The 16,936-nt window shown below is 35.6% G+C and overlaps 1 non-coding gene across 1 annotated transcript; it reads right to left on the reverse strand.

Moving 5' to 3' along the window:
* Nucleotides 1–10,582: 10,582 nt before the first annotated feature.
* On the reverse strand, nucleotides 10,583–10,649 carry Smp_tRNA_01626_Gln_TTG.1.1. The gene has a single exon. It is a non-coding gene (tRNA).
* Between the last annotated feature and the right edge of the window lie 6,287 nt (nucleotides 10,650–16,936).

Below are 16,936 nucleotides of genomic sequence, written 5' to 3' on the forward strand. Positions count from 1 at the left end.
TTCGGTATTATAGCTGATGCCAGTTCGTGATCGAAACATTAAATATGATTTCTAACCTTAAAGTTCAACTTTAAATCCTAATCCCAGCTTCTCGCACTAATTCATAACCCTCATTTAACCACAGTAAGTAGATGAACATTTTCAAGGTCATTTTAGCGTTTCTCAAAGGTCATCCATAAATTATAGTCTCAGCACATAATCTAGTTGCTCAACAGTTATAGAATAACAATATATGTATAGTATTAATCCATAAATAGATCCCAACAGTTACCATTCAATATTCTCGTCGGGATATAATACATCAAACAAACAATACTAAGTGAATTTAAACTTCACCTGATTGCACAAGCAAGTGGCGATCAGGACTCAGTAGCTAATAGTAATTTCCACAAAAACCCCCTCTGATATTGATCAACATATGCTCACTAGTGACTGGCTTCAAGAGGTATATCCTGAAGTTCTAGTGAGAAACAGTGACTAGTGGAGTTTAACCATGTCCTTTGTGAGATATCAACTCACTCAAGACAATAGTGTATGTGTCGCTCAATTTCGTGGGTCGATTGAAGTTAGACATGAACACCGCTGGATGTCAGCCGGCTCATTGGTCTGGAGGCTAAGCGCTCGCGCGCGAGACTGATAGGTCCTGGGTTCGAATCTCGGGAGGTGGGATCGTGAATACGCACTGCTGAAAAGTCCCACAATAGGACGAAACGGCTGTCCACTGCTTCCAGGTTTTCCATGGTTGTCTAGCTTCAATTGACTCATGATCTCAACTACTGAAATTTTATTATACATAAGTGGCGAACGTATTTGTATTACATTATTGATTAAGGATTCAACATTTCTTTTACAAAATTAATATTTCTTCCATTTAATTACTTTTTAAAAGTATCATATTAATTTTATTAGATTAATGGTAACACTGACATGAATTATATCAACCCGGAAACAAGATAAACTCTGTTAGTTTATATCGTCTGTCACCATTATTGTTATCTTACCGTATATTTAGAAAAAAAGTGCTTGGCGTCATTATTGATTTAAGTAATATAAAAGTTAGGATTTCCATTTCCTGTTTTAACCGGCATGTTATATTATGTTATTGGGTGATGAATAACATTTTGGAGTCATTTAATATCGTATGTTTGAATCTTCCCATCGATGTGTTAGGACTGCAACAGATCACTCTGCTTACCATGCTTGTGAATTAAGGCTATATTGAGGCAATACGCACACTATGCACATATGCCAATTAGAGACTGACCAGTTGCAGTCCTAACACATCGATGGGAAGATTCAAACAAACAATACTAAATGAATTTAATCTTCACCTCATCGCACAAGCAAGTGGCTATCAGGACTAAGTGGCCGACTGGATAACGCGATGGCGTTTGAAGTGAAAGATATTGGGTTCGAGTCCCAGAGTGAACATCAACTCTGAGATGCAGATACATCCAGTTCCAAATAGGACGAAACGCGCGCCAAACTGGATTCCACCGCTAGCCACTATCCATCTCTGCTAACCAATAACATTTTGGGTTATAAATTACGGCAATAAATAACTTATATTCAATGACCAATTTAATTTAGTTATTTTATTTCTAATTCTCCTGAGGATTATTTTAAACAAATAAATAACCTTGAACCGGATACATTCATTTTCAATTTAAAATAAAGTTATCAGTATGGGGTTATGGAGGTTATAAAGTTTTCGATTGAGATCATGGACTGATTAATGTTAAATCACCATTGAAGACCTAGGAGCACCGGAATGCCGTTTCGTCCTGTTAAAGGCCTCCTCATCAGTGCCCATCCACCACCCCGCCCCGCGAGATTCGAACCCTGGATCTTTGGTTCCACAAGCAAACGCTTAACCTCTAGACCACTTAGTCGTCATCCAACGGTGTTGATGTGGTTGGAATCTCGCGAGCAGGAGCGAACATACAATTAGTCATTCATTTACGTTTAAATTGTGAACTTTTCACATGATTCACATCTAACTAAATCATATTCTCTCGAGTTTGGCATTGTGGAGATTGTTGGATGTGGTTGAGACCATAAACAGATCAATGTTAGACCATCGTTCAGAACCTGGAAGCACTGAACAGACGTTACATCCTAGTATGAGACTCTTGATCCAGATGCATCCACGATCCCACACATTGGATTTGAACCAACGAGTTCCGGTCTTGTGCGCGAAAGCTTAACTTCTGAACCATTATTCGGAAATCCAATGGCGCTAATGTCTAACTTCAGACAATCTAAGATTTCACGCTACCATCTAATATTTTCTTCGGTGGGTATTTGCCTCATATTATTCTACATACTTACGTTTGTTACCCTTCATCGAGAACCATAGGCCGCCCATCAGCACTCCCTATCCAACTCTGTCATGGACAATCCTTCCCACTTCTATCCAGTTGGTATTTATCCTTTTCATGTCTGCTTCCAATTCTCAGCGCAATGTGTTCCTTAGTCTTCTTCTTTGCCATTCCCCTTCAGGATTACAAGTTATTGCTTGCCTCGTGATGCAGTTTGATTGTTTTCACCATGTATGTGCTATCCATCTCCAACGTCCTTTTCTAACTTCCTCTTCAGTTGGAAAATGGTTTGTCCTTAAACACTGCAGGCTGTCGCTGATGATATCCGACTAACGGACATTCAGTATCTTACGTAGGCAATTATTTGTAAATACTTATACATCTTTGATGGTGGTTGTGGTAGTATAGTAGAACTATCTCGACGTTCGTACTGAAGATTCTGAGTTTATTGTTAGCTTTCCGACGGCTGCTTTGAGCTCCATGTGTTTTTCATTTGTAAGATTGTTGTCCTTGCTTCGCTAGTCCTTACCTTTTCGTCTGCATCAGATCCTCCCCGTTCATCGATGATGCTCTCAAGCACGTGAAAGATTATACAACTTTCTAGAGCATCTCCATTAAGTGTGATTGGGTTGGTGTTCTCCGTGTTGTATTTGAGGTTCTTGCTTTTTCCTTTGTGTATTTGGGGTCCACTAATGTAGAGGCTGCTGCTACACTAGTTGTCTTCATCTGCATTTGTCCGCGTGTTTGGGATAGAATGGTCAAATCATTTGCGAAGTCCAAATCTTCTAATTGATTCCGAGCTTTTCGCTTTTATTCATTGCTTTTTCTCAGATGGGGAAATCTTCATAATTTGGTCGATCACCGGAAGAAAGAGATAGGGGGAGAGTAGGCAGCACTGTCTTACTCCGGTCCTCATTTGGACTGCATCTGTCAGTTGTTCTACATGTACCAATTCGCAGTGTAGTCTGTCGTATGAATTCCGGATGATGTTGACGATCTTTTCAGGTACACCGCATGTAGCTTTTTAGGATTGCTAGCGTTTTCAAGCCTGGGTAGATGATGATGGTTGGGCATGGGGTCAACAACCACATCTCGTAGATAACAACCTTGCTAAGAAAGCACTAACCGGAAAAAAACAATGTAAACTATTTAGACTCTATCCTCTGAGTCGGCGCCTCATGGTGAAAGCTGATGTTCTTCGGAAGTTACAAGGCCGATTTCTCTTAAACAATCAGAGCAACAATTATTATCTATACATAGAATATTATTCTACTTGCTAAAGTCAAAATCTGAATACGATTGTATAAGCACAGTACAGATTTGTTTTCATTGTTGAACATTATATATTCATTGATAACTTTGATTTTCATTATTAACCTAAAGAGGTTCAGACACGTTCGTTGAACAAAACGTTACAATACAAAGGAAACAAAGTAGAATGATTTTAGGGCAATTAAAATGGAAATAGATCTGATCATGTTAATGTCATGTCTGAACTAACATAATAAAACATTACCATGATGAGATCTATTTCCATTTTGATTGCTCTAAAAAAATATTCAACTTTGTTTCCTTTGTACTATTTAACCTTTTTATTAATTGAATTCGATTATTTATTTGTTCTCTGAAGAAACGACATACAATTAGTTACGAAACTTAAGAAATTTCATTCTCTACTCATTCATATATTACTAATGTAGTGGATAGAAGACGGGTGGGGACAATCGAGTGAACTTAAGTACACAATTACAGACTATCTCACTAAAATCTGACAACCATACAGTCAACAGTCAATTTGCAAACTATCAATCAATTGTCTCAATCTTGACTGTTCTTTCTGGAAATATCAGTCCATCGTCTCCGATTATTATTGTTCATGCATTTTGATACCAACTGCGTTCCGTTCCCGTTCCTTCCTTATCGATCTTCTAATAAAATGCATTCTATACCTGACCATCGTTATATACTACTTATGTGGATATAAGTAACTCACACCATAATAGAACTTATTTCATGTAACTGTGAATGAATACTTTTTAATATTAAACAAATATTGAACAATCTTTATGAATATAATTCCACGGCTGAATGGTTTCGACTTTATCTATAATCTTTAGAATGTTGAATACATTTCTTAACAGTTGATTTAGGTAGATTTACTGACTCTTCTCCTAAAATGTCAAACCTTTAAAAATTTTCCATCCGATTATTATTGTTCATGCATCTTCATATCAATTGCATTCCTTTCGCGTGCTTTCCTTATCGTTCTTCTCCTCAAATACATTCAATATCTGACCATCATCATATACTATTTATGTGGATATAAGTAACTCACATCACACTTACATATTACTTTTACCATTAACAATCTAAGCAATGCTTGATTTATTCAAAATTATTGAATCAAAAGTTGATAATAATATTTAAAAGCAGAAATTAAGTTAGAGTTGAACAGTGGATATAACTGCTAACTACACTACTTAATTGTTTATATAAGTATAGATGCAGCGTGGTTGGAAACCTCAACTACTAACCACTACATCATCGGTCCTTATATAACACTATTGTTTCCAGTATAAATCTATTATTATGACAGTTATGACTAAATATAATGTTGATGACAATAGATGATTTATTTAGAATGTCTAGCAGTGGAATCCAGTTCGACGCGCGTTTCTTGCTGTTCGAGACTCGTCAGTTGGATTTACCTGCATCAAATAGTGAGTGTTCACTCTAGGACTCGAACCTTTCGAATCAAACAACATCGCGTTATCCACTTAACTACTGAATCATGATAGCCACTCTAATGTGCAACGGGGGTGAAGTTTAAATTCACTTAGTATTGTTTTACTTGAATCTTCCCATTAACATTTAGGACTTTTAAATCATTTCTTAAGTTTGTAAAATGGGATGAATTACTTCAATCAATAACATTGTCATGTTATACAATTAAAATGCATAAGAACTTATTTCCCTTGCATGTAAAAAAGAAACATATGTTTTGATGAAACAAATTCTATAAAAAGCAGTATTAGTTTCTTCTACCAAACTTATTGGAACCTTATAACAAATACTCAGCAATACGTTTCAAAGTTTACCTTCTACAAAATAGCGATTGAAGTTAAATATATATAACACTGAATACTGATTCAGTAACCTAGGGGTTAATCGTTCATATACAAGATCGAATGTTTTTGGTTCATTCCTGGATGGATACTACTAGTACAAAATGACTGTCCAGTGCTTCCTGATTTCCATTAGTGATCCAGCTAAGATCAGTTCGGGATATAAATTATCAACAACAACATAAAAACCCAACAAAATATTCATATATTAGTTTTAATGGACATAAATTCAAAGAGATCTATATTTTTATAGTTAAAAGCATGATTCAGTTGAAGCTAGACCACCAAGAAAAAAACCTGGAAGCACTGGACGGCCGTTTTGTTCTACTGTCGGACTCCTCAGCAGTGCGTATCCACGATCTCGCCTCGTGAGATTTGGACCTACAACCTACTATGAAAATACTAAATCTCCACAAAACCCCTTGTGAGATTGACATTGCCAATTTTTTTATTGTTGGGTCCGTTGGCCAGACACTATCAACAACAATCTACTGTGGGAGACAACAAACAAGATTCCATCCAGTGGAGGAAGAAGTCAGAAAGAAGCGGTGGAATTGGATAGGACACATATTGAGGAAATCACCCAATTGCGTCACAAGGTAAGCCCTCACATGGAATTCTGAAGACCAAAGGAGAAGAGGAAGATCAAAGAACACATTACTTCGAGAAATGGAGACAGACATGAGGAGAATGAACAAAAATTGGATAGACCTAGAAAGGAAGGCCGAGGACAGAGTGGGTTGGAGAAAGCTGGTCGGCGGACTATGTTCAATTGGGAGTAACAGGCGAAAGTAAGTAAGTACTTCATTTTGGATATTCAGCACTAAAACAAGGTGTCTAACTTCCTGATGACTACTTCCAACTAAGTTAGATATCGTATTCAAAAAATAAAATTGTTTATATCTAGAATTTTGTTCGGAACAGTCGTAAAATATCACCTTGATTTTATGTTGTACAATCTATGTTGAAAACGAATAATTATCATTTATCCTTATAGAATTATCCTTATTAACCTTTGATGAGGTCAAAGAGATCGTGTTTTTATTATCAACAGAATATATGAGTGAAGAACAATTTACTATAATTTTATGGCAGTTAATAAAATTAGAACTGAACTTACTATAAATTACCAAACTTTATCAGAAAGAGGGTTTTCTTGGAGAAGGTAGTAATTTAATAGTTGAATTTATGAGTCCATTAAAACTACACTGTCATGGAGAACCTATCGTGGGAACTCAGTCCCATAATAGGATGAAGCAGCCGTCCAGTGCTGTCAGGTTTTCCATGGTGGCCTAGCTTTAATCCACTCCGGAATTCAATTATCAAACTTCAATTGAAATGGTTAAAAAAATAATTTTCTGTAAAAAATATTTGAATTTTCTTGATGAATTTCAGAATTTTCAGTTATTTACTCTTGAGCAGTGCGCATCTACGGTCCCGCACTCGCGAGACTCGAACCCAGGACCTACAGTCTCGCGCCAGAGCACTTAACCGACAGAACACTAAGCTGGCATTCAACGGTGTTAATGTCTAACTTCAACCAATCCACGATGTTTGAGCAACCGTTCACCATGATTTCAACTATGAAAATACTGAAATCTCCACAAAACCCCTTCTGATGTATTTACTCTTTGTTAAATAATCCTGAATGTCTTAAACCAGTAGAATTTTTCATGCATGGTTGAAGTATTGTTTACATGAATCTATTTGTATTGTTGTTATTTACTAAGAAATTAAATATTAGTCTAACCCTTTGACAAACGATTTCAGTTGCAACATTTACATAAAGTGTAGCATGATGTTATCTAACTAGTCGTTGATATGATCTGTTTTAAAACTATAGCATCTCAACATGAGGAAAGAATCCGAAATTATTTATGTTTGGTACTGAAAGCATCTTGCTTTCTTTAGTTTTTTATCATAGTCTTCATCTAATAGAACTGTGTTGTCTCTATAGTGGACATGAATCAGATAATTTAATCAATCAACAAAGAAACAATCAACTACTAGATATTTTTCCTAATGAAACAGATATTATCAAGTTAGCTTTTTAAAGGTAATTGATATCATTATAAACAAAGATGGATAGTGCCTAGCAGGGAAATCCAGAATGCGAGTTACTTCCTATTCGAGACCCGTCAGCTGGATGTATCTGCATCCCACAGTTGATGTTTTCTCCAGGACTCGAACCCAATACCGTCCACGTCAAACGCTATCGCGTTACCCACTTAGTTGCTGAGTCGTGATAGCCACTTGCTTGTGCAATGGGATGAAGTTTAAATTCACTTAGTATTGTTTCACTTGAAACTTCTCATTGATGTTTAGGACTGCAAATGATCAGTATCTTATTGGCATATGTGCATCGTCTGCGGATTGCTTCGATATTGCCATAAGTCACAAACATTATAAACATCAATGTATTTACCAAAGTATTTACCAATTTTCTATTTTATTATTCTTATTTTGCTTGCCTCAGTTTTAAAAGTATATTCACTAATAAGTAATATAGAAAAGTTGTTTAAATCGGAATTCTAAGTAACAAATGTTTTAAAAGTCATGTTACTCACTTACGCCTGTTACTCCTAATGTAGCATAGGCCACAGACCAGCATTCTCCAACCGACTCTGTCATGAGCCTACCTTTCTAATTCTATCCAACTTTTGTTCATTCTTCTCATGTCTGTCTCTATTTCTCAGCGTGATGTGTTCTTTGGTCTTCCTCTTCTCTTTTGACCTTCAGGATTCCATGTGAGTGCTTGTCTTGTGACGCAATTGGATGATTTCCTCAAAGTGTGTTCTATCCACTTCCAGCGATTCTTCCCAACTTCTTCCTCCACTGGATTGAATCTGGTTTGTTGTCTTCCACAGTGGAATGTTGTTGATAGTGTCTGGCAAACGGATCAGATGTATTTTGCGTAGACAACTGTTAATAAACACCTGTATCTTCTGGATGATGGCTTTCGTAGTTCTCCACGTCTCCACCCCATACATTAGAACTGTCTTGACATTTGTATTTAAAATTCTCATCTTGGTATAGAGTATACATTATTAAATATCAATATAGATATTAGGCTTAATTCCATGGGGAAATTAGAACAATGATTGAATATATTAGCATAGTAAAATCATATTTAAAGCTCCTTGTTAATTTAAGGAAGTGGAGACTGATAAATGTTGGCGAATTTCGATATTTTTTTCTTCTTATATTTCAAAAATCCATTTATATTTTGGTTGTTTGAATCTTCTCATTGATGTTAAGGACAGTAATTGATCATTCTTTTATTGGTATATGTGCATCGTTTACGGATTGTACCCCATTGCACAGGCTAGTCTCTATCTGAGCTCGGTAGCCAAATGGATGATACGATGTCGTTTGAAGGGAGTGATACTAGGCTTGAGTCTCAGAGTGAACATTAATTTTGGGATGCAGGTACATCCAGCTGACGAGTCGTAAATGGGAAGAAACGCGAATCCTCGATTTCATTGCTATCCTCTATCTATTTCCTCTTATAGTTCTAAGATCATTATGTAGATTAGTCAAACAACGACAAGCTTGATAGTGGAACTTTTAATCGCTTTCCTCCGAGTCTTGTAGAATTAAGCTGTAATTCACTCTCATGTTAGTATTGAAATAGTACGATATCAAAAAATTTAAATCTTGCTTCACAGAAGAGGATTAACTGGTGAATCCATACAAATTCACCTGAAGACGGAGCTAAATTTCATGGACAGATAAAACAGTTTCGTGTTTTCCATTTAATCTAAATTTTACCGTACAATATGTTCTTCTGAAACGCTACTAACAATTCTCAAGTAATTAGATAAGATAATGGTAAACTGTAAGTAGTGATAACTAGCAAGTTTATTTTAACTAACATTTTATGTACATTCATTGTTTATTAGTTTGGTGTGTGTACTACTGATGTCAACAAATATAAGTAGTATGTATCATCAATCAAAAGTGAAATGTCTGGAGACAAGAGGTTAAGAAGATCAAAGAAAAGACAACGCAAACCAAGAATGATTGGTGTGGAAATGAAAGAACAATGAAGTTTCAGACGATTGATTGATATTTGCAAAAGGAACAGTCAAGTTTGAGACAATTGATTGACATTTTGCAAATGAAGTATTTACTGTATGATTCTCAGATTTTACTAAAATGTTCTATAATTTTGTGTTCAAATACATTCGATTGTCCCCCCTTGTGTTCCCGTTCAATGTAGTAGTACTTATGAGTCTTTTATAAAATGCTTAGAATACATGATAAAACTAGATACCGCTAAATGTACACTGAACCTTGACAAGATTTGATATGTGTTTCTGCTTATATATTCATTAGAGAATGTTGCGAAGTTTATATTGAAATTCATGCATTGAATATATTATTGAATGAAAAAAAGTTTATCGATACACACCTAGTTTAAGGATGGCTCATTGGCGAACTCAAGGAAGCCTCAATAAAGCCCAGAAAGAGCTGAAGACATTTCATCCAATCACCACTAGTGGAACATTCTAGAATGTTGACGTGTAGCTTCCCTATTGGATGAATAAGAAGGATCCCCTATGTGCCTATTGGCTGTCCGAAATAATGATTTACTTTCAGCTAAAAACTATAAATACATGAGATTTTTATACCATATTTGACATTGTTTGGGGAATAAAATTCTTACTTACTAGTCATCTGTCTTCTCTCTTGCGACGTTGTGGGTTCAATTGTTCAAATAGTCTAGTAGTACGCGGCATAGCAAGAATCAAAGTTCTAGATATAACATTTAGTTTATACAAACAATTCACCTATGTTTACTTCCTTTACTACTCATCATTTTTTGAGTACCATATCCCTTTCCAGTACTTTGAAAATTTTAAAATTATGTATCGTTAATATGTCACGTATCTAAGATTTTTTGCCAAATCATAAAAGTGGCTCAGAAAATTTCATGGTAATGTTCTATTAAGTGTACAAAAATCGTTTAAATGAGAATGAATTTTTTTATAACCACACGAAATAGTCCCATTTCTGGCAAAGAAACAATATGTATAACCAAAGATGGATAGTAACTGGAAGTGGAATCCAGGACGCGCGTTTCTTCCTATTTTCGACTCGTCAACTAATTTTACTTGCATCACAGAGTTGATGTTCACTCTGGGACTTGAACCCAATACCGTTCGCTTCAAACGCCATCGCGTTATCCACTCGGCCACTGAGTCCTGAAATGTATATGTATATGTATAACCATTTAATTCAAAATACCCAGAGAATGTGAATGTACAGAGACATGAATATGAGATGCTATTAGATTATTTTTGTTCCTCTCCTAACTAAATTAAAAAAAATGAGTCGACCAGGATTATCAATGTTTTTAAACATTCAATCTTTAGCATACAACTTCAAATTAACTCACAAAATGTTTCCATACAATTAAAATTGTCACCATTGAGTTGTAGAGATTATTAGGTTTTGATTGAGATCATGAATCGATTGATGCTAGACCACCATTGAAAACTTGGAAGCACTGGACTGCCGTTTCGTTCTGCTGTGGGACTCCTCAGCAGTGCGCATCCACGATCCCACTCATGCTATTCCAACTTCGGACTTTAGTTCTCGCTTAACCTCTAGACCACTCAGCCAGTCGGCATCTAACAATGTTAGTTTCTTATCTCAGCCAATCCACAAAATTTCGCAACTATCTTCCATTGTGCGGAGGTAGATACCTGTATCTACTTGACATGAATTAACTCCACTGGTCTCGGCTTCTCACTAGAACAACGAGAATTCCCTCACGAAGCTAGTCACCAGTGAGCACATAGTAATTATAAATGTGGTCGTGCATATTATTAGGTTTTTGACGCCAGCCTAGTGGTCGAGAGGTTAAGAGTTCACCCTCGAAATCGAAGGTCCTGCGTTCGAATCCCGTGAGCGGGATCGTGAATGCATATTGCTGAGGAGTCCAGTTACAGGACGAAAAGGCCATCCATTGCTTCCAGGTTTTCAATGATGGTCTAATATCAATCTATTCATGATCTTAATCGAAAAAAATTAGAATTGTATCTGATGAAAAGTTATTCTTCATTTTATTACTAAACTCTCAATCCACCTCCATGTATTGTAATTACACTATACAAAACTTTTCTCCTTTTTTTCTTTACATATAACCAAAGTGTCTATCCCTTACATGTATTCTCACGAGAATATTTTACGAACAATTTCAGTTGTATCCAAACAGATATATCTTTGGAGTTGATCAATAAATAATGCTTGAAGGTACTAAATTTTACTGTTTTAGTTTTATACTACTAATATTCTAGGCTTTATTAAAGTTTTAGAAAGATTATTGATATCACATGATGGATGAGATAGTTTTATCAAATAGTTGAAGTCACAATAAATCTGTATTAGTAAAGTGTATGACTTACATGAAACCTGATATCTTTTAAAAGACATTATGATTCTAAGTATTGTTATTGCAATTACTAGAAGGGGGTTTTGTGGAGGTTTTAGTAATTTTATATAGTTGAAATCATGATTCAATGGAAGCTAGACCACCAGGGAAAACCTGGAAGCACTGGACGGCCGTTACTTTCTATTGTAGAACTCCTCAACACTGCGCATCCACAATCAAGCCTCGCAAGATTCAAACCCAGGACCTATCAGTCTCGCGCGTGAAAGCTTAACTACTAGACCACTAAGTTGGCCGACATCGAACAGTGTTGATGTCTAAATTCAACCAATCCACGAAATTGAGCAAGCGTCCACCATTGTTTTCAGTGAGTTGATATCTCACAAGAGACCTGGTTGAACTCTACTAGTGACTGCTTCTCCCTAGAACTCCACTAAATACCTCTTGAAGCCAGTCATTAGTGAGCATATGACCATTATTAGAGGTAGCACTGCTGAGGAATCCCATACTAAGACGAAACAGCCGTCCAGTTCTTCCAGGTTTTCCATGATTGTGTAGCTTCAATTGACTCATGATTTCAACTATATTACAATTACATTATATCATTACAAATTATAATGAAGAGATTTTATTAGAAGTAACTTCTATATCGAATGTATTTAACTCGAATTTAAGTTTAAAAACAAATCAGTGAAATCAGTTGAAAACACTAATGGTTTTTTCCACTCCTAACTTCCAATCAAGTTCCTTTGATAACAGTTAAATAATAACAGATCACTTCAAATTAGATATGTTTTACCAGATTTGTTAACTCAGTCATCATATTGATTAAAACTTGTTTTGACAAATTTTTCAATATTCCACATGAATAATTCTAATTTGCAACTGGCGAGACTATAATGTGTGAACGAATCAATCAGATATAAGATAACAGGTCTCGGATTTTGGCACGAAATTCATTCATCCATTTGGTTTACCCTGTGTCAATTCGTGCTGAAAACCCTAAATCTAATTCGTAACCATTGTCTGTAAATGATAATCCTATTTCCTCACACTGGTTTAAAACCCTCATTTGACCCTAGTTACTAGGCGGACACTCTCAAGGTCACTCTGGAGTCACTCAAGGATCGTCCATAAATTATAGTCTCACCTTGCCCATATCTATTTGATATTGCCTGAAATGGGAGAGATATACTTTAGCTCCAATTTTATAGTTATGTAATCATATTTTTTGTTAACAACTATTCTCAGATTCTTTGCTACCATTTTAAAATATGATAGTACTGAAATCCGTACAATATATATATATATAACGTGTAAAACCATACATTAATGTCCTTTTGTTATTCGCAGACTTCACATTACTTACTTACTTACGCCTGTTACTCCCAATCGAGCATAGGCCGCCGACCGGCTTTCTCCAACCCACTCTGTCCTGGGCATTCCTTTCTAGTTCTATCAAGTCGTTGTTCATTCTTCTCATGTCTGTCTCCATTTCTCACCGTAATGTGTTCTTTGGTCTTCCTCTTCTCCTTTGATTTTCAGGATTTCATGTGCGGGCTTGTCCTGTGACACAGTTGAGTGATTTTCTCAAAGTGTTTCCAATCCATTTCCAGCACTTCTTCCTGATTTCTTCCTCTGCTGGATGGAATCTTGTTTGTTGTCTCCCACAGTAGAATGTTGCTGATATTATCTGGCGAACGTATCCCAATTATCTTGCGTAGACAACTGTTGATAAACACCTGTATCTTCTGAATGATGACTTTCGTAGTTCTTGTTGTTTATTCGATTCTTCTGCTGATATTTAATACAAAAATAGAAGCTACAGAACTACCGTTTAGCTTTAGTTTAAAAATTGTCAACAATGCAAACTAACGATCCTTATGGGATCTGACTTAAGTTTTTCGGGTCCTACAGAGTCAAGATTCTTTTAGATCACTTTGCAAAACTTCAGAGGTTACATTTCCATTTACATACAATCCCTATTTTCCAACTCTTCTCTTTCACATATCCATAAGAATTGTATAATGATAAAAATTGAGATAACAATCAACGAGGTTGATTATTAAACCGAATGATCATTTGAAAATGATTATCTCAATCTTATGAAGTCACTCATTTGAATAAACAGTTTGGTTTTATCAGATTAATATATCTTTCAAGTTAAATGACATATGAATGCTCAAATCAATGCATTGATGTATTTTAACATAGATTACACTTCTATTTCCTATTTGAATATCAAGATGATTTTACCGTTATCTTATACAAGATGAATTCAAGAGTAACATTGTAATGAAACTATTTGACATTTAACTGTAATGGTTATGGGAAACATTTAAGAAAAATAACATAAGTGATTAAAGTTAATGGGTTGGAAAATGTTTTTAGCTAATTTATCTAACTAAACATTTTATTCCCTGCATTTCTCATAAGAAGTCAAATATAGATAACTTATTTACTTACTTACTTACTTACTTGTGTCTGTTACCCCTCGTTGAGGAGTATAGGCCAGTCAACAGTATTCCCCATTTAACCCCGTCCTGAGCAATCCTTACCAGTTCTTTCCAAATGTTATTCATCTTTTTCATATCTGTTTCCATTTCCCGGCGTAATGTGTTCTTTGGCCTGTAGCTCTTCTACAGTTACTGTACGTCCCAAGCCCAGGTAAAGGGGGAGGGTTAGGCATAGGGTTAGTGACCCAATCCCGTAGAAAACTAACTCGCTAAAGAAACACTAAACAGAAATTGATAACTTACACACTACATTTTTTAAAGAAACATCTAGAGGTTTATTTTATTTCATAGCTATATATTACTTATGCATCAAAAATACCATATCATGTTGTACTCTTCTATGCATGTTTCATGCCTGAAACCAACTATTCTGATATCACAGCTTAAATTATGCGGTTAGTAATCACATAGCCAGAAAAAGGTAAATTAACTAACGAATGTAGTTTAACAAACAAATATGTAAGCTTGGAAACTTCCACAATTTTTTTATGCTGATAATTTGTATGTACTCGGTAGTGACTAATTTCTGTAATTCTAATGAGGATTCTGTACAATTGGCAATCAACTGTATCAGGTGTGTGGTAGTTACCCATTGCTGACGGGTCTTATACTAGGACAAGATGGCTGTCCGATGATTCCTGGATTTCAGTTGGTATTTTGATATGAGTATAATGTACTCGTGTGTAGACAAGGCTACTATGATATTTTAATTTTATCCATGAGTTACAAAACAAATGCAGAACATGACAGTGAATAAAAATTATGGGAGAAAATCATTGTAAATCGGCAATAATGTAATGAAAACCTGTGCTCTTCACCCTTGAATACGTTGTATGTTTATGTACTGTTGTTATATCTACTATTATTTCGTAACAGTACAAGTAGGTGAACAATATTATAGGATACCTTACTAGATTGAAAATCTGCCCTTATCCCTCTGATTCTCATCCCTGCCACGGTTTGAACCCAAAACCTTCAGACATCGCAGTGGTGGCCTCATCTTAAAAAGACTAATTTCTGAGGTATCAGTTTAACCTGATCGCTACTAAGCCTGCAAGTCCTAGGTTTGATTATATCTTCAAATATCTAGCTAAAGGATTGACTTTAGTCAAAATCATTTACATATCTATTCATAAAACTGCTTTAAAAAAGTCCCATTTGAGTATAAATGAATTTGACTACATATTCTTAAACTATAATACTTAAATGATGCTTTGTTTGGTTGCACATTAAGATGCCACAAGTATTTGGAGTTTGATAACACCTTAACAAATAATACCTACTATATTCGAAACTTGCCCATCCAATGAAATCAGAAGCGAGGAATTTCGAAGATATATTTGATAGGCTATCAATATATCGAGAAATGACTAATCTAAACTGATTAGCAGTTGTAGAAAATGTTGAGCACAGCTTTTTCACTCGTGATCTGGGGCGGATGCATGATCGAGCACTTTCAGCTAGATGAGTCCATTAAAGCTAATATGGTCAGCATCAAATGTTGAAGACTTACACAGTTATTGATTTTGGAGATTGATTTACCTCTATGCATAGTCTTCTTTTACAAGGAACTTCATCTGATTATAAAATCTGTTTACAGAAACTTTTAACAGAAATCTCAACAAGCTTTAGATTTTTTTCCAACTAATTGTGTCCGCTGAAAATATTCTCATATACAAGACATATAGTAAATAAAATTTATTATTGATCAAATTTTATTAGTTACAGTGTAGAATAACAAAGACCGATGTAAGGCAAAGTTGCTTACTCTCACCCTTTCTCTTCCTCCTGGTGATCGACTGGATCATAAAGATGTCAACACCTATTTTCTTAACCTGGAGAACAACGAAGGCCACCATACAGAAGATATAGGTGTTTATTAACAGTTGTATATGCAAAATACTTCGGATCCGTTGGCCAGACACTACCAGCAACATTCTACCGTGGGACAGAACTAACCAGATTCCATCCAGTACATGAAGAAATCAGGAAGAAGCGATGGAAGTGGATAGGATACATATTGAGGAAATCACCGAACTGCGTCACAGGACAAGCCCTCACATAAAATCCTGAAAATCAAAGGAAAGGAGGAAGACCAAAGAACACATTACGGTGAGAAATGGAGGCAGACATGAGAAGAATGAACAAAAGTTGGATGGAATTAGAAAGGAAGGCCGAGGACAGAGTGGGTTAGAGAATGCTGGCTGGCGGCCTATGCTCGATTGGGAGTAACAGACGTAAGTAAGTAATTAAGAATATCATATTTTCAGTAAACTTTTTATTCTGTTATTTGTACCATGTTTCATTGCACTTGAAGGATTTCAAGTACTTTTAACTCATATGATTTTACTTCAGCCATTTTTTAAGTGGAAATAATACTTAAATACTTTAAACATTTTACGTAATATTATTTTTAGTGTAATCATATTGTTATCTGTTCATTCAGTTTCAGATAGAAAACATGTTTTCTTTTGAGCAAAGATGGATAGTGGCTGGCAGTGGAATCCAGTTTGACGCGCGTTTCGTCCTATTTTGGACTCATCAGCTGGATGTACCTGCATCTCAGAGTTGATGTTC

The sequence above is a fragment of the Schistosoma mansoni genome, chromosome 4, assembly GCF_000237925.1.
Source record: "Schistosoma mansoni strain Puerto Rico chromosome 4, complete genome".
Classification (NCBI taxonomy): Eukaryota; Metazoa; Platyhelminthes; class Trematoda; order Strigeidida; family Schistosomatidae; genus Schistosoma; species Schistosoma mansoni.